Source organism: Antechinus flavipes, chromosome 5 (genome assembly GCF_016432865.1).
Source record: "Antechinus flavipes isolate AdamAnt ecotype Samford, QLD, Australia chromosome 5, AdamAnt_v2, whole genome shotgun sequence".
NCBI lineage: Eukaryota > Metazoa > Chordata > Mammalia > Dasyuromorphia > Dasyuridae > Antechinus > Antechinus flavipes.
This window is the reverse complement of record NC_067402.1, coordinates 194,906,257-194,930,895: the sequence shown is the minus strand read 5'-3', so window position 1 is coordinate 194,930,895 and position 24,639 is coordinate 194,906,257. Positions and strand designations below refer to the sequence as shown.

Below are 24,639 nucleotides of genomic sequence, written 5' to 3'. Positions count from 1 at the left end.
TTTCACTAATTATTTCACTAATTCTGTAATCTGAACACACACACACACACACACACACACACACAAAATAGGGCTCATATATTTACTTCTCTATCCATTAGGCACATATGTATTAAGTGCCAACTCCAGGGGCAGAGTCATAAATGGCAAAGGGCAAACAAAGTTTTGGCTGAGGGACTTGACTCTTTGTGCACTTGTGCTTCCTTATCCATGGGGACCATTATCTTACCCCTTGCCTCCCTCTGAAGGCATGACTGCCTATAGCACCCTTATGGGACAATCACTATGATGCCCTTTTCTAGAGGTTCACCTTGCCTCCAACAACTACTAGTTCAAGGGCTAAGGCTCTCGCCCAATGTGCCTGTACCTATGATGGCCATGTCTCCTGTCACCTTGTTTCTAGCCCCTCCTGGTATAAATGCATCTTTGGTAGGATTGTCCTGTTCATCCTACTTTCCCTTTTCCTCCCCCCACAGAAGGAAATATGTTCCATGCATATTTTTGGATACTTATAGCTCTGCATAGATTGGATGATATACTTTTTAGATAACATTAATTTTCAATGTTGTAAATTAGAAGTTTGAGAAAACTTTTTCAAATCTGTGATTCCTGATGCTTTAGTTATATATTTTTGTTCAGGAGCATTTTTCTTGCACAGAGAAAACAAAATGAGAAAAACAATGAAAGTAGGTAGTTATGTTCCTGGGAAAGGGTTGAGTGATAATACTAAAGAACATAAAAGTAATAATTGGATTAATTAAGGATTTAGATTGTCCATTTTCCATATCCATTGGATTTACTTCTAATATTTCTCAATGGTATCATTGATATGCTTACTCAGGCTTAGGCAACCATCTCTCTATATATACTTTGTTATTGATTTGTTGTTATTCATCCTTCATTCTTGAAAAGCAGCAAGGACATCAGGAGGAGGAGATTTTGACTTGCAAGTGAATTGGATTTAAGTGAGTCAGAGCTGTGCAAAGTCATCAGTTCCACTCTCTCCTTCAGAGTCAACTGCCTTCACGGGTGACTATGCCCACAAAAACTAATCATTATCTAATAAAGCTAGTGCTTCAATGGTGAGTCTGTCTAAACTTATTTAGGCTTATCCCTATTTTGATTCAATAATAATAGCTAGCTAGCATTTATAAAGTTTTTAGGTTACACAGTTTTAAGGTTTGCAAAGTTCTTCACATACATTATTTCATTTGACCCTTACAACAACTCTGGGAGGTAGATGTCATTACTACTCATTGCTACTACCATTTACTACAACTGCTGCTACTACTAATGTTATAACTATGACTACTACAATTGCTACTATTATAACTAACTGTTACTACTACTACTACAACCATTATTATTGATTCTACTACTCTTACTACTACAGTTTTACTGCTATAATTGCCCCTGTTATTACTACAAATGCTACTACTAATACAACTGTTACTATTATTACTACTACAACTGCTCCTACTATTACTATTACAACTGCTACTACTACTATATTGCTATTATAACTACTACTCCTACTATTATTACAACTACTACAATTGCTACTAATACTACTGCTATTACTATTGCAACTATTGCTGTTGCTACTACTATTATTGTTACTACTACTACTACAGCTGCTACTTCTATTATAACTGTTACTATTATTATAATTGCTACTATTATAGTGCTATTATTACTACTATAAGTGCTACTACTACTACTACTACTACTATTGATACAATGGCTACTATTATTACTACTACAACTGCTACTGCTATAATTGCTATCACTATAACTGCTCTTACTATTACTATTACTACTACTACTACTACTGCTACTGCTACCACAACTGCTACTATTAATATTACAATTGCTATAACTATTACTAATACAATTGCTACTACTACTGCAACTGCTGCTACTATTATTACTACTACAACTGCCACTATAATTGCTATCACTACAACTGCTCCTACTATTACTACTACTACTACTACTACTGCTACTGCTACTACAACTGCTACTATAAATATTACAATAGCTATAACTACTACTAATACAACTGCTACTACTACTACAATTGCTATTACTATTATAAGTGCTGCTACTGTTACTGCTACTATTACTACTACTACTACTATCATTTTACAAATAAGGAAACTAAGGCAAATGAATGTTTTTTTTTTAAATGATTTTTCCACTGTCACACAGCTAGTATGTGTTTGGATCAGAATTTGGACTTCAGAATTCTTGACGCCAAATCTAACCTCACCTCTCCAGCTACTATATCATCTGGTTACCCCAAGGACATCCCTGTTCTCCATAGGACCTTCCAAAGTTTCTGGTCTTCTAACAGAGTCTCATTAACACAAGGTCATCTTCATATCACCATGAGGTATCTATCAGAGAATATGTCATCATATTGGCACTCCATGATGATTTATATTTGTGTAGTAATTTACTGTTTCAAAGTAATTTACATATATTATCTTATTTAATTTTATAGTAACCCACTGTGAGAAGGGGTGGTAGAGTAGGGATCTTGTCTTATATTTATCCTTTAACCTTCTTCAACACAAGGGAAGGTTTCATGCAACAGGTATTTTAAACTGTCACTGAACAAACCTCCTCAGATAGGTTATTAATATCCAGTTTGGGTATTGTCATCCACATTTTGCACATATGGTTCTGGGAGAAGAGACTTGATCACACTCAATGCTGGTGAATATAAATTACTCCAGTTATAGAGTGATTTTCCCCAACCTGAGTCACCTGGAGTATATAAGTCAAACACCAACACTTACTCAGCTCTTACCCTCCTGGAAGATTTGATTGAGGATTTGCTGTATTTTACTACCAGTTCTATGACTAATTAGTTGTGTGAACAAATCCTCTAAGGAGGAGACCAGAAGAATATTTCCAGTGCTAACAGTGGTTCTGTGTTCCAAATTTCAAATGCTATGAAAAGTATCTCTAATCTCTTTTTCCTTTAACTGATCACTTCACAGGACACATTAGCAGTTTCAGGCTATCTGCAGTGTCTCTTGGGATTGTTAATCCCTTTCTCTGGATATGATTGATTCAATTTTTATACCACTGGGGGGCACTGCTGGCCACTAATTTATCCTGTTCAACAAGAGAAACCAGTCACCAACCAAGCCCAAGCCCACAAGGTATCTAGGGGTTTATATGTTGCATCTAATAACAGGGTGCACTTGAGGGAAGTACCAACCAATCTGTAGTTCTCAACAAGTTGCTCTTTCTCTTCTTCAGTCTTGTCCTATTAATTAGGGGTATAGTCTTCTTGGATTTATAAAGTTAAACTCTTGGCTCAGTCACACCTACTGAAAATGCTCTCTTCTTTTTGTTTCAATTAGATTTCAAAGGCCCCAATCACTGATGGAGATCACCACACGGTTTGTTCAAAACCAGTTTTTATTCATGATCAAAGAAAAAAAAGGAACATAATCAAATAGATTTCCAAAGACAATTGCTATATGGACTCTGCATCCTTAGCGCCTATTAACTAGACAGCTCACCAATTATTTATAGATACACCCCAAAACTAGACGTCTTTAAACACAGTTCAAGTGTTATTCCTGTCAGACATCCCACTGGGAATGAGCAAATGTTTCCAATGCTGACATCTGTAAATATTTTTATAGGTTTGAATTAGCAAATATCTCTGGAATTTTCCCATTCATGGTCCTAGTATTTGTCCCTCCTCCAAAACCCCTCCCCCTAAAACTGACTTGTCTCCCTCTATTAAAAGATCAAAGTCAAGTTAGTTGGGAAACCTGAAAAGCAAGTGGTTTCTTGATGCTACTGCTTTTCTGGCCCAGTTCCGTCACCATCAGCAGCCTATGGTTTCTTTGATTGCTTCTCAGTGTGTACAAAACTCTGAGTGATACTCGATTCACTGTTAGTTGAACAATGGGACTGAGTTACAGGAAGACCAGGCATGGAGAGAAACTTTTCTGGACACTGTTCCTCCCCTTTGACCTCAAATCATTATCCCCTGAACATTCAATCTGTGTCATTCACATGTTACTTTTGGTCTAGCCTTCTAGCTTTGAAAGGAGCTAGAACAACATTAGGGTTTGGAGCATATATTCATCTTCAGGAGGTTTATGGCTCATCAGATGCCAACTACAAATTCACTTCACTTCATTTAAAATAAGTGAATATTTATTGAGTATACACACACACACAACACACACACACACTTTTTAAAGCACTAGCAATTCAAAATTAAAAAAAAAAATACTCAGTCTCTGCTCTCAAGAACTGGAAAGAAGAAAGGCTAGATCTAGCAGCTGAATGAGACTGGATGAGACTGAATGAAGGCCTGAACAAGAGTAGCTGTGATATTAGTAGAGAGAAGGGAAGAGATGTGAAAGATTTGGTGAAAATATAATTGACAAGAAATAGGTGAGAATAAAGTCAAAGATTGACAGAAAATATGGATCTTGAAACAGTATAGAACCAAAGTGAAGAGTGAAATTCCTATAAATACACATAAAATACTTCAAATTTTTGATGTTTTCAGTCTTGCTTAAATCTTTATAAATATACACTTGTGAATTATTTGTGTTTTTAGAATTTCTTTTGTGTGAGTAAAATAAGTAGCTGTGCTACACCTGAGTTCAGCTATACATTGAGTTAAACTATACTCCACTTTTTGGGGAGGACTTAAATATAAGCTAAACTTAAGCTTGGATGGATTGTCCCTAGGGCTCCAGGGTGAGAGTCAGAAAGTTAGAGCATAAGAAAATGAATTCTTTTTTGGTTTTGTTTTGTTTTGTTGATTTTTAAAAAATTTCAAAAGTATTTTATTTTCCAAATACATGTAAATATAGTTTTTAATGGTCATTTCTGAAAGACTGTGTGTTTCAAATTTTTCTTCCTCCTTTTCTTACCTTTCCCCTTGCTAAGATAGTAAATAATCTGATATTTGTTAAATATGTGCATATCTTCTAAAATATTTATCATGTTGTATAAGAAAAATCAGACGGGGGAAAAACCATGAGAGAGAAATAAACAAAGGAACAAACCAAAGGTGAAAATACTAAGCTTTGATCCATATTCAGTTTCCATAATTCTCTCTCTGGATGTAGATGGCATTTTCCATCCCATGTCTTGAATCATTGCATTTTTGAGAAGAGCCAAGTACATCCTAGTTGATCATCATATAATCTTGTTATTACAGTGTACAATGTTCTTTTGAGAAGCTGAATTCTTTCTTCAGGATGTAGATTTCTCTAGGTCTGAACCAGATTCATGTATGTGGGACAAAGTCCTTTTAAAGGGAAAAGGTAAACACCCTAGCACCTTTGGACCCAGCAGCCCATATAATGTTATTATATATGAATGGAAAAAAAGATGCTAATTGATCTGCAACCAGTATGCTCTGTTGGAATTCACAGTACATCAATAAAATAAGAATAAATTTCCCTTAGTTGATGAGGTAAAGCTCCTCTGCTAAATCTGTGAAAGTGGACAAGAGCTGCACAAGATAGACTGGCATGGATGGACAGGTTGAGGTCTGGAGAAAATACACACACAGTGGAGAATTGAAGTCTTTACAAATGTGTGTGTTGCCTTCATGCTAGTAGATATTTAGTTCCTCATAGGTGGAAGAGGTATTTTCTATTATTTCTGTACTTCACAAGCCTGATTCCTATTCACAACAAGCACTGCTTACTGATGCATATGGAAAACTATGTATGAGGATTTAAAGAGTGAACAGTCATTCTATAACCTATTTTGTTGTTCTCTGCCTGTGCTGCTCCTGCCAAGTTTTAAGGAGCTAAGCAGGGCAGTAATCCATGGAGATTTAAAAAAATCATAAACTTTTATCATCTTAAATAACATTATATATTCAGAAGGAACCTGAAAGGTCCATTTTACATCTAGGGTACTATATATATATATAGTACCCTATACTATAGGTACTTTCATCAGTGATGAAAGGGGCAGAAAAATATTTTTTGTATAAAGAAAAAGAATTAAACCAATTTGTAAAGTTTGTAAGATACTATTTCTTTAATACATGAATAATATGATACCTAAAAAGAAAATTTTAGTTTAATTAAAAACTTCTAAAGTAGATATGTGAAGAAATAGTTTTCATATGGAATTTGAGAAGTTTAGAACAAAAAATGAAGTGTGGTATAAATATCATGATTTAAGTCACTTTGTAAAAGATATAGAGTGAAGCAAGTGAACAATTTTCACACAGAATTTGAGTTTGGGGGAAAATGAACTGCTGTATAAACAAAGATTTAAATCATTTTATAAAAAATAGAGTGAAGATTCATTTGCAAGTAAACAATTTAATAGTTGAAAAGGAGGTAGAGAAAGAATTTTTACTGATTAAAACTGGACTTTCTGAGTATGAAGAAACATGATTTCAGGACTCTAAGGGATGACTGTGTTGAGAACTGATTGAAAGTGGTAGCAAGAGGTCAATTCATTTCCATGTCAGTGGTTAAAGACTTAATAAGGTTTTTTAAAAAAGAAAACAAAATCACCAAACTATCTGGAAACTGAGGACTGCTAATTAAGGACTATTCATTGGAAAGGGGAGATTTGATGAATTGTTACCTAGAGAGAAATGAGATTGGTTTAAGTCACTGAAAGTATAGGAGATTGAGACTGGTGAGGTCAAGAAAGGGAAAGAGAAGAAGGTTGAGCTGGGAATAGAAAAACAACTTGTCTGATTTGTATTAAGAAACAAGCATCATTGACAAAAAGGATTCAGAGACAGTTCCTGATGGGTTAAATAGATGGAAATCTTCAGTGCCCCTTTAAGTTGAAGAGAGGTAAATGTTCTAAATTAATTTTGCTCTTTATTGCTCTCTTTTGGTTTCACAGGGAAAAGCAGGAAGGTAAAAGTTTTACAGCTACTTCATCCTATAAGAAGAGATATTGAGATTTAATTGAACAATATAGAATCCAGATGAATGAACAGCTGTCTAGGTTGACTTGTTTGGCCCAAGAGTCATCAACCTACTCCTGTATTACTATAAGCTCTACTACGATGTAATTGGATGATATAGCATCCTGGTGAGTGAAAAGTCAACTGTGATTATATTAACTGATAGATTTTGCAGTGCTTTAGTTTAAAAGTAACTTTAGCTAAAGTAAGGATTAATTAAAGTATTGATAAAAAGGAAAACTTCCTAATAAACAGGGCTATCCAAAAATGGATGGACTTATTTAGGAAGGAAGACCCTATTTAAAGTCTCCAAGCAAAGTAGAAATGAGCACTTGTAAGGGAATTTAAAAAAAGAGAGATTCCTGTTCAATTATAGGTTGGACTGAATGACTTGTTAAATCCTTTTTAAGACCAAAAATATAGAGATAGCTTAGCATATTGGGGAAAACCAACACTGGCATTGAAAACAGGATTCCTCAGTTTGAATCCTGGCTTTGCCAATATATGACTTAAAACAAATAACTTAATCACTCTGAGCCTCATTTATATGTAACAAATTCAGGAGTTGTAGAACTGTACAACCTCATAGCCCTCACACAATATGTTTGGATTATAACTCTCTAGGCTGACTTATTCACTTCAATTTGCTCTTACATCAAAAGGTGTAGATGCTTTTCCAATGCCCTTATAGGGATGGCTGTAAGTTTAATGAGCTCGTAAATGTCATGCCAGTTTGAGAAGAAAGAAAAAAGAGAATTTCCCCAACTAAAGAGTAGTGAGGAGCAACAGTCAAGCAGTTAACAGAGAAGTAGCTTCTTAAAGGGCAGATATTCCTGAATGGACCAATTATATCAAAGCCTATAATCAGAATTGTGAGTTATTTTGAATATACATAGGTTTCCTCAAAAGGTTTCTGTAAGTGATCACTTTTCCCCACAGATAAGATTGTGTTAATGGAAAAGTGTGATCCAGATTTATGTATTCAATTATTCCTGTAAATGATTTAATATGTGAGTACCTGTGATATTCTTATTTCCTATTCTTTATTGCTAAGAGAATGGTTATATTTAAGGTCTAAAAGTATCATTACTGTGAGTTACTGATTTCTGTTTATATAAATATATTGATGGGGACTCAAGAGCTAAAGTCAGAAGTAGTGGGAATTTTTTTCTCTCTAACCAGGGTAAACTCTAACATCCTGAGAGACTCGGAAGTACAAGCCCTTCCCTGAGAAACTAAACCTTTCAGTATAAGAGCAAGTTAAAATGAATCAGCCTAGATTGTCCAAACACACTGTGTGAGGACTTTTAACCATGGAGACCTCAAAGGATCTATCCTGAACCCTCATTTATATCTCTATTTTCTTGATAATACCTTTAGTTCCCATGGGTTCAAGTCTATGCAGTATACTACCAGAAATACATATTTATTTCTAGTCTCTCTCTGGACCTTTAGTGTTCCATTATCGACTTTCCATTACACATTATTAATTTAATAGGTAAACTGTAGGCTTCTCAAATTCAACATGTCTAAAACAGAACTTATTACCTTTCTAAGGAAATGAAATCTTTAAATTTCTCTATATTGGGAGGTACTACTATTCTTCTAGTTAACAAAGTTTGCCACCTCAGCCTTATCCTTGACTCTTCTCTCTTCCATGCTTCCCTTTCTCCTATCAGTTTCCAGGTCTCTTTGATCCTACTTCTGCACTGTATTTCATATCTCTACTCTTTGCTCCATGAACACAGTCATAACTGTAGTTCAGGTCCCTATCATCACTTACTAGCCTGTTTAACTTCTAATCTGTATAACTGTCTTAGAGAATAGAGGATCATCATTTGCATTCAGAGAGAGAACTATGAGACTGAATGTGGATCAAAGCATAATATTTTGATCTTTGTTTGCTTTTTCTTTCTCATGGTTTTCCCTTTTGGTCTTTATTATTGTACAATATGGCAAATCTGGAAATATGTTTCAATCGTGTACAACATGTTCAAACTATATTGGATATAGTTTGCTATATTGCTGTCTTGGGGAGGCAGAAAGCAGAAAAAAATCTGGAATAAAATGTTTTGCAAAGGTGAATTTTGAAAACTATCTTTAAATGTATTTGGAAAAACAAAATGCTATAAAAAAGGATTCCATATATTTAATTACTCTCAGATAGTTTGCTGTCTTGGGGAAGGAAGAGGTAAGGAAGGAGAGAAAAATTTGGAACATAAAAGCTTCCAAAAAATGAATGTTGAAAACTATCTTTTACTTGTATTTGGAAAAATAAAATAATATTAAGGAAAACAAAGAAAGAGATTAAAAAAAGAGAGAGAGACTAGAAGACTTTCGATATGGTGATCATTCCCAAATGATGACCATTCTTCTTAACTCTCTCCTACTGGAACTTGGACACTTTCCTGTAACTGTAGCTTTGATAGAAGGATGTGATATTTATCTTGTCTAAACCAGCCATATCTCTACCTCCCAGGTGACAAATTCTCCTTTATGGTTAGTTATGTTCTCTCCTTTAGAATATAAACTTTTAGAGGACAGGTACCATCTCATTTGCTTATATTTATATTCTCAGTAGTTAGCGTGATGTCTGGCATACAGTAAGCACTTAATATATTCATTCCTATATTTATTAGCTGTGTGATCATGGGCCAATCATCTAATTTTTGAGAGTCTTCATTTCTCCTTCTGCATTTGATTGGGGTAATTACAGTGCCCATCTCATGGAGCTGCCCTGAGGAAAGTTCTTTGCATTGTTACTATCTGTAAACTCCTACTCCCAAGGTCTCCTGTCTAGTGGTGGGAGGGGATTGTTGTTTTTCAATCATTTCTGACTCTTTGTGACCCCGTCTGATAGTTTTGTTGGCAAAGGTATTGGAATGGTTTGCCATTTTCTTCTCTATTATATTATTTTATAGATGTAGGAAACTGAGGCAACTGAGTTAAGTGACTTGCCCAAAGTCAAACAGCTAGTAAATATCTGAAGCTGGATTTGAACTCATGAAAATAAGTCTTCCTTATTCTAAAACCCAGCACTCAATCCTCTTCACCAGCTAGCTGTTCCACATTACTTTGTATTTATCTTTTATAGATTTTTTTTATTTACTTCTCAGTCCAAATTATTTCCCTTCATTAGAAGAGAATCTTTTGGATGACAGATAATGTTTCATTCAGCACCTCGCGTAGTGTCAGATATATAAGATTATTTGTTTAATAAATCATGACTGAACTGAATGAAAACAATTGTGTTCCAGGCATTCTGCACTGAGTAGGCAGAGCTAAGTGTACCATGTCTGAGAGCAGCCTCTCTGAAGTAACTGCACTGACCCCCTTCCTTCAGTTGTCTGACCTGACAGCCATCAAGTCCATGACTCTGGTGATTGACCCCTCTCTTGACTGCGCCTGAATTGTATTTATCCTCTCCAGTGAGAGAGACCTAGCTACATACTTTGCCCTAAATCTCTCTTACTTTGTCACTGTTCCCCTCTAAATGTTTTGTTTTGGTTCTGAGTCTTCCCTTGTGTGAGTTAAAACACACTATAATAAAAAGGTTTTGCTTTATGTACTCCTGGTCTGTCTGATTATTTTGTGAAATCCTGAATAAGTCTTATGATTGCTGGGAAGGACTGTGAGACTAGAGAAAAACAACCAGTTATCTTCCAATTTAATCTACTCTTTCTCAGGATGGATGATACATGATTACCCAAGAGAGACATGTTCACTGATAACAATGCTTGAATAACACTATTTATTTGCCTGGGCTCAGGTCCATTTTGAGCAGCTTCTTTATATTGGATAGAACAATTCAAATTGCAGGTCAGGGGGATCAGGAAGTAGTCCCATCCTAGTTTTTGTTCCCAGTTCTTCCTTTGCTTAGGATTCCCCAGAAGTATCTCCATTACTCTTCTCTAGCCAATGTTAACTCTTCTAAACTATGGCTTGCATCCTATTGCCTTTCCTAAGCCCGTGTATCTTCCTCTGACCTTTCTGTTTGTTGCAGGCTAGAGTTGGGAAGAAATGAGACACTTACTGTCCATTCAACAGTTAACAAAAAGGGATTTACTCAGCCACAGAAAAGGAAAGATCTTCAACAAAGATATGCATCAAGGACACTGCATTGATTCAACAGATTCAGTTCAGTCCAGAATCCTTTGTCCTTCCCTGTCTCCATGTTGTCAGCGAAAGTCCACTAGTCAAAACATCTGGGAGTAGTTTAATGGCTTTTTGTACTCAAAGAAATGCTGTCAATGATGAGAGTCTTTAGTCTCCTAAATTTTAAATATAATTTTATGTTTAAAGGAAAAGAGCTTGCTCAGTCCACATGACAGGGAATTCTGATAGATATTTCTCTCCAAGCATATTATATCTCCCATTGGGATGAATCTTGGACTGTGATCAGTAGTTCCTTCAGGAAGACAATTTTTCTCTCCTGCTCCACAGGTAAACTCCAGCTAGATAACTGGCTTCCAAGCCAGGGCTGTTATTTCACAAAATGTAACAGCCTCCCAGGCAAGGTGAGCATGTTTTCTCTTGTTCTCTCTAAAGTCTGGCACAACTCAGTTTTTGGATGAGTGTTGATCATTAGCACAATCATGCTGCTAATTAAAATAATAAATTAGTAAGCCAACATTTGGGATTGAGTGGAGCTGTATGAAAGTAAGCAGTAAAAAGGGAGGAAGGAAAAGGAGTATTTTTGTAGGGAACTGCCACAGAAAGGACAGAGAAAGTTCAGTCTTGCTAATTTTGAAGAGATACTGAGCATGAACTCATCAATCAATCAACTAACAAATATATGTGTCAGCTATTGTGTTAGGTGCTGGAGATGCAAAGACAAAAGTATAACAGTTTTTGCCATTAAAGAGAATACGCTCTCCTGGGGAAGAAGACATAATACACACACATACACATACACACAAGATGCATAAAATAAATACAAGTTAATTTGGAGGAAGGACATTAGCAGCTGGTGACAGTAAGAAAAGACTTCATGTAGTAGGTGGCAGTTGAGCTAAGTTTTGAAGAAAATAAAGGATTCTTAGAGGAAAGTTTTGGTTATAGGAAAATTATACTGTGCTAGGTGGGGCAAAACCATGCTCGGGGGCTAGAATCCTAAGTTCAAATTTGGCCCCAGACACTTACTAGTTGTGTGACGCTAGGCAAGTCACTTAAGCCTTCAGATTGTCTCAGTTTCCTTTTTTTGCAAAATGAGCTGCAGAAGGAAAAGGCAAAGCACTCCAGTATCTTTACCAAGATACTGGCAAAGTATGGGGTCAAAGGAGTTGAACATGACTGATACAACAAACAATAATAAGTAAAAAAGTTAAGAAGAGGATGCATTTTAGGTATAGGGGATATTCAGTATGAAAGTTTGGAGTCAGGGGATTGAAAGTTATATGTAAGAAACTTCAAGAAGGTCAGTATTGACTATGGGCCATGGAGTTGAGGAAAGGAAGTAAATAAAACAGAATTGAAAGACAGATTGAGGCCAAATTTTTAAAGGCTTTAAAAACAAAACAGGTAATTCATATTTGATATAGGAGTCACTAAAGTTTATTGACCAGGGGAATGACACATGTTTTAGGAAAGCCACTTTAGTGTCTGTGTGGATGGACTATTGGAAGGAGGAGAGACAGAGAGTGGAAGTGTTTAGGAGGATAATCTTGAGAAAAGATGATGGAGACCTGAGACCTTAACTAGTTAATCTCATGCTCTCTGAGGTTTAAGACATAACCAGCATGGACAACACAGAGCTGACGCCTTCACTAAGTAAGATGTATTAGATGTCCACTAAAGTGCCTTCTAACATGGAGATTCTACAATTTTCTAAACTGAGTGAAGATTTGGTAATGTGGTGTGGTGGGAAGTATTTGAAACTAAAATATCTGAGTATCTCTCTGTTTTTTCACGTGTTTTGATCTGCCACTTGCTATTTGTATAATCTTGAGTGACCTCTAACTTTCTGGGGTTCAATTTTGTCATTAGTAAAGTTAGCAGGTAGACTAGCTTATCCTCAAGGTCCCTTCCAAATCCAAATCCTATGATTCTATAGTAGACCCCATTTTATATGCCAGTAGATTCCTTTTTCCTTTTCCCTTTCAGAGATCGTTCTTGGGGTTTTCCCAACATATCACACAGGGTTAGAGCTGGGAAGGACATCTGAGATTACTTAAACTAGTGGTGTCAAGGTCAAAGAAACAGGACATCCCGTGAGCTACATACTTACTTTTAAAATATAATACTATCTATATCTTATACTTTTATTTATTTTGCTACATCTTCATTTCCCAGTTCCATTTTAGTCTGTTTGGGCTACAGCCTGCATGTGACGTGGTAGGATTCACATTTTTGATTTAAATCAATGGATTCTTTTTATAGATTCTGAGAAGTGAAGTAATTGCTTGAGGGTCAAACAGAGAGTCAGTGATCCAGTCAGGATTCCAAATCTAAGCCCTGTGCATCCATCACACTTACCTACTGTTTTCTTAACAATAAGAAGGGTTCTTTGATTTTTTTAGCCAGGAAGATATCTTGGCTAGGCCTTGAAAATCCTGTATTTTCTCTCTTCTTTTTGTCAATGTTTTGAAGAGGAAGGTGGAAGTTGGAGGAAATAGGAAAAGGAAAAAGGATGGTTGTTATGCATTGACATTTTCTGGAGGATGATGGGCTGGACTTAAGATATGTGTGTGTATAGAGGGAGTGAAATAAAAGAAGAAGTTTCTCCTCCAAGAGAATCCTGATAAGTTTCTATATGTTTTACAGAGTAGAAGCACTGTCCTATAGTAACTTCCTAGAGAGCTTGCTCTTGTATTTGCTCTCTCAAGGGATTAATGAGCAGCTCCAGTGAGCAAGAGTATGGACTGAAAAAGCATCTGAAGGTAGAACAATGGCAAAGTTAGGACTGGGATTCATGGGTTATCAAGGTTCCATTCTATCCTGGAATCTTTTCCTCCTTGAGAGCATCTGGCTTAATCATCAAAAAAACAAACAAACCAAAAAACCAAAAAACAAAACCCAAATCTGAATTTAATGTGAATTAATAGAGGCACATTATTTAGAACAAGGGAGGAGAGAGAGTCACTTTATTCTTTCCTGATCAGAATATAAGCTACCAGAGAATCTTTGGGAATTGCCAGACCAATAAAGAGATGGGAAGAAGGCAAGAAGAGAAATGACTAATGGGATTGCTAAGTATCACCCATTTATCTTAAATCTTTTGTTCATGTTGTTTACATGCAAAAATGGCTTACAATTAAGCAACAAAACTTTGAGTTACCCTACAATAATATGGAGCTCTAAACCAAGCTGCTCTGAAGCTGTTCTGAATCCAAACATGGTCTCAGGGCTTGTGTATTTTTAACTTGAAAGTGCAGAGAGATATGTATCAAAAAAAATCCACTCTTCCTCTGGAACAGCTCCTTTGTTAGGAGTCTGCTGGCTGCCCAGCTGAGTTCCCATGTATAATTGCAGTCTGGGATAGCCTCCATTGCTTTTTGCAGAAACCTACCACCATACCCTTTTCTGGCACTTCCCTCTTGGTAATCACACACACACACACACACACACACACACGCATGCACACAAGCATGTGTGCACACACACAGAGTATTTAATAAAGTGCTTTCCTTAAAAGTCTGTAATGTAGGTCAAAGATAAGGAAAAAAATTCAGTAACTTTTTTGGAGGGACTACATAGTTATTTAATGTCAGAGTCAAGAATTGAATTCATCTTCTGATTCAAAGATCATATGCCCAGCTAAATTACCTGCTCACTTTCTAGTGATCTTTCCTTTCTAGAATCTCATATCACTCTGGCAGAACCAAATAACATTTGAATATAAAGGAAATTTTGGAATTAGCTCCCTACAGATCTCACTGCAAACCCCAGACCATGACATCTATACCATGACATCTATTTCCTTAGTGAATAATATTTTATTTTTCCCAATTCCATGCAAAAATAATTTTTAACATTTCTTTAAAAAATTGTGAGTCCCTGTGGGGTGGCTAAGTGGTACAGTGGATAGAGTACCAACCCTGAAGCCAGGAAGACCTGAGTTCAAATCTGACCTCAGACACTTAAACACACATAATGGCAAAGTTAAGACTGGGATTCATGGGTTATCAAGGTTCCATTCTATCCTGGAATCTTTTCCCCTTGAGAGCATCTGGCTTAATCATCAAAAAAACAAACAAATCAAAAAACCAAAAAACAAAACCCAAATCTGAATTTAATGTGAATTAATAGAGGCACATTATTTAGAACAAGGGAGGAGACAGTCACTTTATTCTTTCCTGATCAAAATATATGTGTGACCCTGAGCAAGTCACTTAACCCCAATTGCCTCAGCCAAAAAAAAAAAAATTGAGTCCCAAATTTCTCCTTCCTTTCTTTCCTTCTATCCTCCCTGAGATAGTAACAATTTGATATAGGTTATAGATGTGTAATCATGTAAAACATATTTCCATATGCAAAGTATATTGTAAAAAATCTTATGAAAGAAAACATAACCAAAATAAAATAGTATGGTTTTTCTATCTTCACTCAGACTCCATCATTTCTTTCTCTGGAGGTGGATAGTATTTTTTTTTTTTTAATCATGAGTCCTTTGGAATTGCCTGATAACATTTCAAAAGTTCCAGAGGATAGTGCTGGATCGCAGTGACCCACTTTGCTATGTTGAGGCTCACACTGAGCATGGCAAATTACTAATCAGTCTCCATGCCCACATTTATTTGGATTTCCTCACCCCTCCTGCAACCTTTGGCTGATCCCAATATTTTCTTCTCAGCTCAATTTTTGCTTGTGACTATCAATTTCAATGTAATAAAGCCAATTGGTAATTGTCAACTCCTACTCCTTTGATCTCTATTGGTGTAGCAAATATCCCCCACTCAGCAGTCAACTTCTGTTGATCAACTCTCTCTCCTGTTCAGCAAAGTGATTCTTGGCCATTAATAGCTCCTTGAAAGCTTGCCTACCAATACATGATGTAGTAGGTGTAACTCACCTAAAAGAAAATATGTTAAGAAATTTAAGTTCCTATCCATCCACTGTCCTTGGCTTCTTAGAATTTAGGATCTAGAATGGTGAGAAAGGCACAGTATCTTGTCTTTGCCTTCAGTCAGAAAGAGTGGTCTCCAATATTTCATAGACCTTAGGATCTTACATTTTTAAAAATTATTCACTTTTTATTAAAGCTTTTTATTTTCAAAATATATACATGAATAATTTTCAACATCCACTCTTACAAACCTTGTGTTGTAATTTTTTTCCTTCCCTTTCCCTCACCTCCTCCCCTAGTTAGCAAGTGAGGATCTTAAATTTAGAGCTAGAAGGGACTTTGAATGATTTCCGGCCCAATTCTTTTATTTTACATTTGAGGAAGCTGAGGTCCAGAGAAGGTTGTGAATTGCTCACTCAGGTAGCTAGCTGAAATGTTGAGATTTGACTTTAAGGAGAGAAAAGCTAAGGAGTAGGCAAGGAAATTAGGAACAAGTGACCCGATGATTACATATACATTCTTTCCAGGTTTTGGTTACAATAAATCACGCTGCTATGAACAGAGTTATTCTCAATAGAGTTGTATGTTTTTACTAAACTAGGAATTTCCCCAGACACTATATATTTTGTAGTTACCTCTCTTTATTGAGAAAAAAATGTGCATTTATTTAGTACAGATCTGCTCACTAGGCAGTCTATTGGTTAGTGCCTGAGAAGATCCTGAGAGTATTCACCCTGAACAGAGTAGGGGTGATGCAGGCTCACGAATAATTTAGTTGCTAATCCTTGTTCAGCCATAGCCAACTGTTCTAAGTTATGCCTACTAGTATTACATGTTTAAAAGGGATGAGATAGGAAATCACCAATGGTTTAGCTGTTTCTATGCGCTATGAAAATGTAGTATTGAGTAGATTCGTTTCCACCCTTCTTCGTTGAATCCAAGGTCAGTCCATCAACTTCTTATTAAGACTATTACTTAGTCTTCTGACTAAGTCTGAGAGAGTGAGAAGGGAGGTAATGGCAGGCATCCCATGTCCCCTAAAGCACAGGTTTTTTAAGCTAAGTTTCATATCCTTATTATTATTATTATTATTAGCTTTAGGAATTTTATTTGCTGTATTTTTATTAACAGTATTTTATTTTGCCAAATACATGCAAAGATAATTTTCAACATTTACCTTTGTCACATCCTTATTAAAAAAAATAATTTGATAAATGTATTTTGATGTAATTATAATTTCCATTGTAATCCTAACTATTTTATTTTATATAATTACAAACTTGATTCAGAGTAGGAATTCACAGTCTTGACCTGACTGCCAAAGGAGTCCAAGAAAAAAAGATTGAGAACCTCTGCTTTAAGAACAAAAAACTATTTTGTTGTTGTCTAGTCTGATTCTTCATGATCTCATTTGGCATTTTATTAGCAAAGGCACTGGAATAGTCTGCCATTTCCTTCTCCAGCTCACTTTACAGATGAGGAACTGAGGCAAACAGGGTGAAATGACTTGCCAGGGTCACTCAGATAGTAAGCATCAGAAGCCTAATCTCATGAAGAGGAATCTTCCTGATTCCAGGCCCAGTACTCAATCCACTGTGCATTTAGCCATCCCCAGACTCTACTACAATAAGACTAAAGCATAATGTGAAGCATACTGAAGCTGACTCCAGGAACTACTTTTGTTTTCAGGGCTTGGGTCTAATAAATGCAGTTTCTTACTTAGAGCCTGTTTTATGGTTATGCTCTAATGCTAAAAAATCAAAATCCAAACCCAAACCCTTCCTTCCTCCTCAGTTTCTTTCTCCTGTACCCCTTCTACATTCTTCTGATCAGAGAAATCTTTTTCTATATGATTGATACCTTTTCTCTTTTAGCTGAGTGAGCCAAAGCTGACAGCCACTTAATTTCTGTCAGCCTCAGAGTTCCTCAATTCTAAAGGGCAGTTAGGTGATGCAGTGTATAGAACTTAGGGTCTGGAGTCAAGAATCCAGACTCAGTCACTCAGTCACTCAATCATTTCTAGTTGTGTGATCCTAGGCAAGTTACTTTTAAATCTGTTTATCTCAGTTTCTTCATCTGTAAATTGAGCTGGAGAAGGAAATGGCAAACTCCTCTAGTATCTTTGCCAAGAAAACCCAAATGGGGTCACAGAGAGTGTAACATGACTGAAAAATGATTGAACAAAAAAGTGGGGATAATAACACCATTTATCTCCTAGGGTTGTTTTAAGGATAAGATGAGATAATACTTGTAAAGCACTCTGCAAATCTTAAAGTACTATATAAATACTAGCTGTTATTGTTATCATTGTTATCTCTGATCACAGTCCTCACAGCTGATAACTTCTACTCCTAGCCCCCAGGACACCCTGATCCAGAGAAAAGAGTCCTCCCATTCCTCACTGCCATTTCCAGGGCCTAAAAATATGCTATTACTACTTACTAACTAGGAATCCTTTGAAATTCATTACCTTTTTCTGGATGACCTTGAGCCAGGAGTTCAAATCCAGCTTTAGATCCTTACTAGGCAATCTCTATCTGCCTTAGTCTCTTCAACTGTAAAATGCAGTTAATAATAGTATCTGCCACCAGGGTTGTTGCAAGATTATTATAATATTTGTAAAGTGCTTAGAACAGTGCTTGATACATAGTAGGCTCTTAACAAATTCCTATTTCCTTTCTTCCCTCTTCCTTTCTCCCTCTCCTCTCTTCCTTGTCTCCTTTTCTCCTTCCCTCCCTCCTTCTTTTCTTCTCGCCCTCCTCTCCTCTTCCCCTCCTCCCTATCTTCTTTCCTTCTTTCCTTCCTTCCTTCCTTCCTTCCTTCCTTCCTTTCCCTTCCTTCCTTCCTTCCTTCCTTCCTTCCTTCCTTCTTTTCTTCTTTTCCCTTCCTTCCTTCCTTTCCCTTCCTTCCTTCCTTCTTTCCTTCCCCTTGTTGCTACCTTCTTTACCTTCAACTCAAGATACTTGGTACCTAAATCCAAGGTTTCCTTTCTGTTCCTATTCCCTGTCCTTATACTTGGGGTCATCTAGCTTCTCAGTTCCCATGTCCTACTTTTACTTCAGCCACCCACAGGGATGATTACACCCTAGACCTCATTATCATGCTTTCTGTACCTTGATCTTGAATTATGCTTTTTAGTCATGAACTCCTGTGCTATCATTTCTCTGTCTCTCTGTCTGTCTCTGTCTTTGTCTGTCTCTGCTGTCTCTGTCTCTGTGTCTCAATCTCTTCTAAATTCTTATCTTGACCTCCATCTTTCATCCTTCCGCTTCTTTTCCCTATTCCCTGTTCATATCCCTGCTCCAACCTTTTCTTTATTCATAATTTTGACAGTATAGTTGACTAGTTCACTTCTATATTTGTCTCTACCATAAAATGCCTTGTTCATTGTCCAACTGTTGTTCTTTGTTATTATTCAGTTATTTTTTTTAAGTTGTGTCCAACTGTTTAGGATTCTTCTGGGGTTTTCTTGGCAAAGATTCTGGAACAGTTTGCCATTTCCTTCTTCAGCTTATTTTAGAGACAAGGAAACTGAGGCAAATAGAATTATACTTTCACAGCGTCATAAACTAGGAAGTGTCTGAGATCAGATTTGAATTTAAATCCTCTTGACTCCAGGGCTGGCAGTCTATCTACTACTCCATCTGTTGCTCATTCTTTTACAAAGAAAGGATCATAAGGTTTAGAACTACAGAGGACTTCAATGGATCGTGTTGTATAATCATCTCATTTTATTGATAAGAAAAAATGAAGACCAAACAGTTTATGTGATGTTCCCAAGGCCACACAAACAATCAAAGAAAAGGTCTTCCAGATCCAAATCCATGATTTTCTGCATTGTAACATAATTCTTTAGGGAGATACTATCTATGGAACTATTATGTTCAGTATTTCTGGCACTTCCATAAATAGGTAAATGCTTATTCATTTGGACAAGAACAAATTGGGAAGAATAGCTAATAATTTGAATAACAATTAGTATCTAGGAACTATATTATAGTTGAATGAAACATTATACTTGAGCCAACAAAATGACTTTCTGTAGATAAAAATGTAAAATCCACTAAACAATAAATACATTTAAAAAAACCAATTGCTCAGGTATAAGTGGAAAAGCTATGGCTAGACAGCAGGGTTGGTTTTTTTTGTTTGTTTGTTTGTTTTTTTTGACTATAAATGCTATAGTTGTCAGGTGTCAATACTGTGATATGTTTGCCCTGAAATCAACAGATCTTAGGTTGGATTATTAATGATAGCTAACATTTATAGATGAGCTAGCAAGGTGGCACAATGGGAAAGAAGAGAAATTGTTCATCCTTTGTTCCCAAAGTGGACCATCACATCAGGGAGATGATGCTATGACATACAAATGAATTAGATTTAAGTGAGGAAGGGGTGTGCAGAGTCACCTGCCTTACTTTCCCCTCCAGAGTTGTCAGTCCCCTGACAACTATAGCATGATATAGATGATCAGAGCCAGATATAGACCATGACAACTGCAGATGGCCATGGATGCAGTGGGAGACCTTGGCTTTTTTAAACTAAGTTCTTCAACACCAGCCCTGGAGTCAGAATTCCAGGAGTTTAAATCTGGCCTCAGACACTTACTAGCTGTATGACTCTAGGCAAGTCACTTCATTCTGTTTGCTTTAGTGTCCATATCTGCAAAATGAGCTGGAAAAGGAAATGGCAAACCATTGCAGCATTTTTGCCAATAAAACTCCAAATGGGATCATGGAGAGTTGGACATATCTGAAACAACTTAACAATAACATCAGCATTTATATAACAGTTACTATGTGCCAAATAATTTGCAATAATTATCTTATTTGATTCTCACAACAACCCTGGGAAGTGAATGTTATTATTAACCTCATTTACCAATGAGAAAATTGAGGCAAATAGGATTAAGTGACTTGCCTGGGGTCATAGTTTGTATCTGAGGTTGGATTTGAATTCAAGAGTTCCTGTCCCTGCTAAATTAACAGTAATGCTCAAAATAAGGGAATTGATAGTCTTACTATATTGTGAATTCCTTGGAGCACACTAGATTGTTTATCATGTTATAGGAGCTATTGTTGTTATTGTTGAGTAGTATCCAACTCTGTATAGCCCCTGCACCATACTATCCATGAGGTTTCCTTTTGCAAAGATATTGGAGCAGTTTGTCATTTCTTTCTCTAGTGGATTAAGGCAAACAGGGTAAGTGATTTGTTTAGGATCACATAGATAGTAAATTTCTGAGTCTTCCCGACTCTAAGAACAAATTCAGATGATGGTAAATGGGGACTTAAAAAAAGGGGGGATTTAAAAATGAATGAATCTGGTCCCTTTAAGCAATGTAGCCCTGACTGAGAGAATTAGTAACTACTAGGGGAAAGGCTCAGTATTGAAATTATACCCTCACTTCCCTCTTTAAAAAGAGGAAAAGGGTTATATAGCTGCACAAAACTCCAGATAACAGGACTTGATGGATGATACTGAGAGCTACTTAGATCATTTCAGGCTCAAGGTGAGTAGCAGAGGTGTCTAAGTGAGGAAATTAACAGCTATATTCTAAATAACAGCAGAAGGTAAGCTGTTAAGAAACTGGGCTCTGAAAGTGGGTAAAGAGCCCGAAAACAGAGAAAAGGTAAACAAGAAAAGATTTAGTGCACTAGAATTTCTACCAAATAAAATCAGCAAAAGGATATCTAATTGTCCTTTGTGTTGAAGAAAATGAAAACTACTAATTGGGGTATCTTTCCACTGGAGAGGAAAACTAAGACTGACTCCATGTTGGAATAACTTTAACAATTAGAATTGCTATGACAACACATTCATAGGAAACTACAAGGACACTTATGAAGCAAAATGTTTAAGAATATAAAACATAGATATTGTAGTCTGTGAATTTAAACACAGCAACCACAAAATGCTATAACATCCTTCAAGTTTTCCACTATTGCTTAATCCATTTTAAGCCTATAAAAATGTAAAGCTGTGCCATCCAGAATTGGAACAGTGTTAGGAGAAATCTGACTATGCTTCCCCTTGTTTTAAATAAGTAACATCTTTTGGGTTTATCTGATTTACTTGGTCTGATTTTTTTTTTTTTTTGACACCACAATGTAGAAGTAAGTAATTACTTTGTGTTCCCATCTACAGGAAAAATTGCAGGCAGTCCCTAACTTATGAATGGGTTCAGTTCCAAAAAACATTTTGTAAATTTTTTATTTGGCATTCAGACCACAGTTTCCCATAGAAACAATGTAATAATTGGTAATTAAGTTCCCAGCTGGCTCTCAGAAGCAGGATGTGGTTGTGCTTCAGAGCTCTGAATATTAGAAAGGATTCCTTTCCTTTCCCTTTAGCCCTCAATGTTATATATTCCTACCTCCTTCCTCTGCATGCCTCAGTAGATGAGAATCATTCAAAAACATTTGTTAAACATTTAATATTTGCAAAGTGCTTTGGATACAGAGATACATATGACATAGTCCTTGTTCTCAAGGAGCTTTTAGTTCAATGTAAGTGGAAATAATATCCAGAAATAAGTAGTATACAAAGTAGAGCAAAGGAGAAATCTGTACAAAGTGTTCTAAGAAAACCTGATCAGAGAGATCTTTTTCACGTGGGGGGAGAGAAGAAGAGTTCACCAAAACACAGAGTTTTTGTTGGAAGGGACCTGAGGACATGTAGTCCATCCTGAAGTTGACCAAGAGTCTCCTCTAAAAAGGACCCATTAGTCAATCAGCTTTTGTTTTAGGATCTCTACTGGACAGCAGAGGGATGGTTTTCCTTATGTTGAAAGTTTCCTTTTGTTGTGTTTAAAGGAGTTTCTAGAACTTTTGATCATACATTCTAATTTTAATCCTTTCACATTGCAGTTATTCAAATAGTCAATTATGATATTTTATCTTTTCTCTTATGGCATGACCTCAAGCCCTTTTGCTACCCTCATAGATATCATCTGGATGCCCTGCAGCTTAGTGAGATCTTTGAAATGAAGGACCCAGAACTGAATGAATACAAATGTGGAGATCTAAATATTACCTACTTCATTCTAAACATTATCTCTCAATTCAGCCTAGCAGTAACATTATACTATTGATAATACTGAGTTTATAATCCATTAAAGAACAGAAATCTTTTTCAGATGTACCATTATATAATCTGTCCTTTTCTGTCTTTTAATAACAATGCACACATATGTGTGTGTGTGTGTGTGTATACATATATATATATATATATATATATATTTATAAAACATTTTAAGGTTTGTAAAGCACCATAAATGCTAAATTATTTGACTGTTGCAACAACTCTTATCTCTCATTTTATAGATCAGGAAACTGAGGCTAATGGAGGTTAAGTATTTGCCCAAATTCATATCTAGAAAGTATCTGAGGTAAAATTTGAACTCAGGGCTTCCTGACAAGTACTGAATCATCTATCTGCCTTCTATTTATGAAACTGAATTTTTGTCCGCAAGGATAAGAGTTTGCATTCATCCCTAATAAATGTCATTATATCAGTTCCAGGCTATTGCTTTGACCTGTTAGGGTCATTTGAATCTGGTTCTCTCATCTAGTATGTTAGAATGATAAAAAGAATTCCTCGTCTTATTTTCACTGTTACCTTAATGAGATTCTACTCTCATTATTGTCTCTTGCTCTGTAGCAGCAGCAAGACATAAATTCTTCCAGAGGAATCATTTATAATATATGAGGTATTTTAATTCAGAGAAATAACTAGACTGGGACTACTGAGGAAATGCCCCAAGCCATGGCATCTGGAGACATACTCCTTCCTTGGGTGGTCTGGAGACTGTTATTCCTGGTGTCCTTTTGGTTTTGTGTCCTCTGTCAACTTGTGCTTTACAGAAGAAATGTCAAACATGCTGCTGCATCCAATAACATACCCCTAGTACTCCCTCATCAGATTGAAATGTAATTGGGAATATTTAACAAAATAAATTTAAAAAATAGAATTTAGATAATGTTAATATGTGCTTTCCTAAATCAATATCCAGGAATCTTTATCTATGATTTAATGGTCTAGTTTTTATTTGACTTTGACACCCCTGCTCTACAATATGATATATTTTTTTGTTTAATCCCTTGTGGTTAGATCCTTGGGATTCTATCACTCTGCTACCCCACCCTTTTCCATTTATTGCAACCCTTACGGGACAGTGTTTACACACACACACACACACACACACACACACACACACACACAGTATTATTGTTATTATAGGGACCTCTGAAGGTCAAAAAAAACTTGCTTTTTGTGCAACTATACCCATGTTTGGATTGTAGTTTGCATTGTCACCAGCACCTCCTTCCCATTTCCTCTGCCAAAATCATTGGTCTTCCCAGTCCTGTTTCCAATCCAGCAGAAAGCATTCCTAGTTAAGGCTTTGACAGAACCATCAAGTCTTAGTGATGAGGGGGATCTCAGAAGTTATTTATTTCAAACCACATATGAAATAAGAATCCCTAGTATAGCCTTCACAACTCATCATTCAACTTCTACTTAAAGACTTCTGGTGAAGGAGAAATCATAACCTCTACAGACAGCTCATTTTATTTTGGAATTAATTAAAAATATTCACAAAACTTGTCCTGAAATCTTAATTCCTTTTTAGATAGCAGCATCACAGCATATAATAAACATAAAGCCATTTAGTATACAAAAATTAACTGGAGAC

The 24,639-nt window shown here is 36.2% G+C and overlaps 1 protein-coding gene across 1 annotated transcript in view; it reads right to left on the bottom strand.

Annotated features, from left to right (window-relative positions):
• The window catches only part of TSPAN11 (tetraspanin 11), a 143,915-nt gene that overhangs the window by 76,942 nt on the left and 42,334 nt on the right, over positions 1–24,639 (bottom strand). The gene's annotated exons all lie outside the window — the stretch shown is intronic.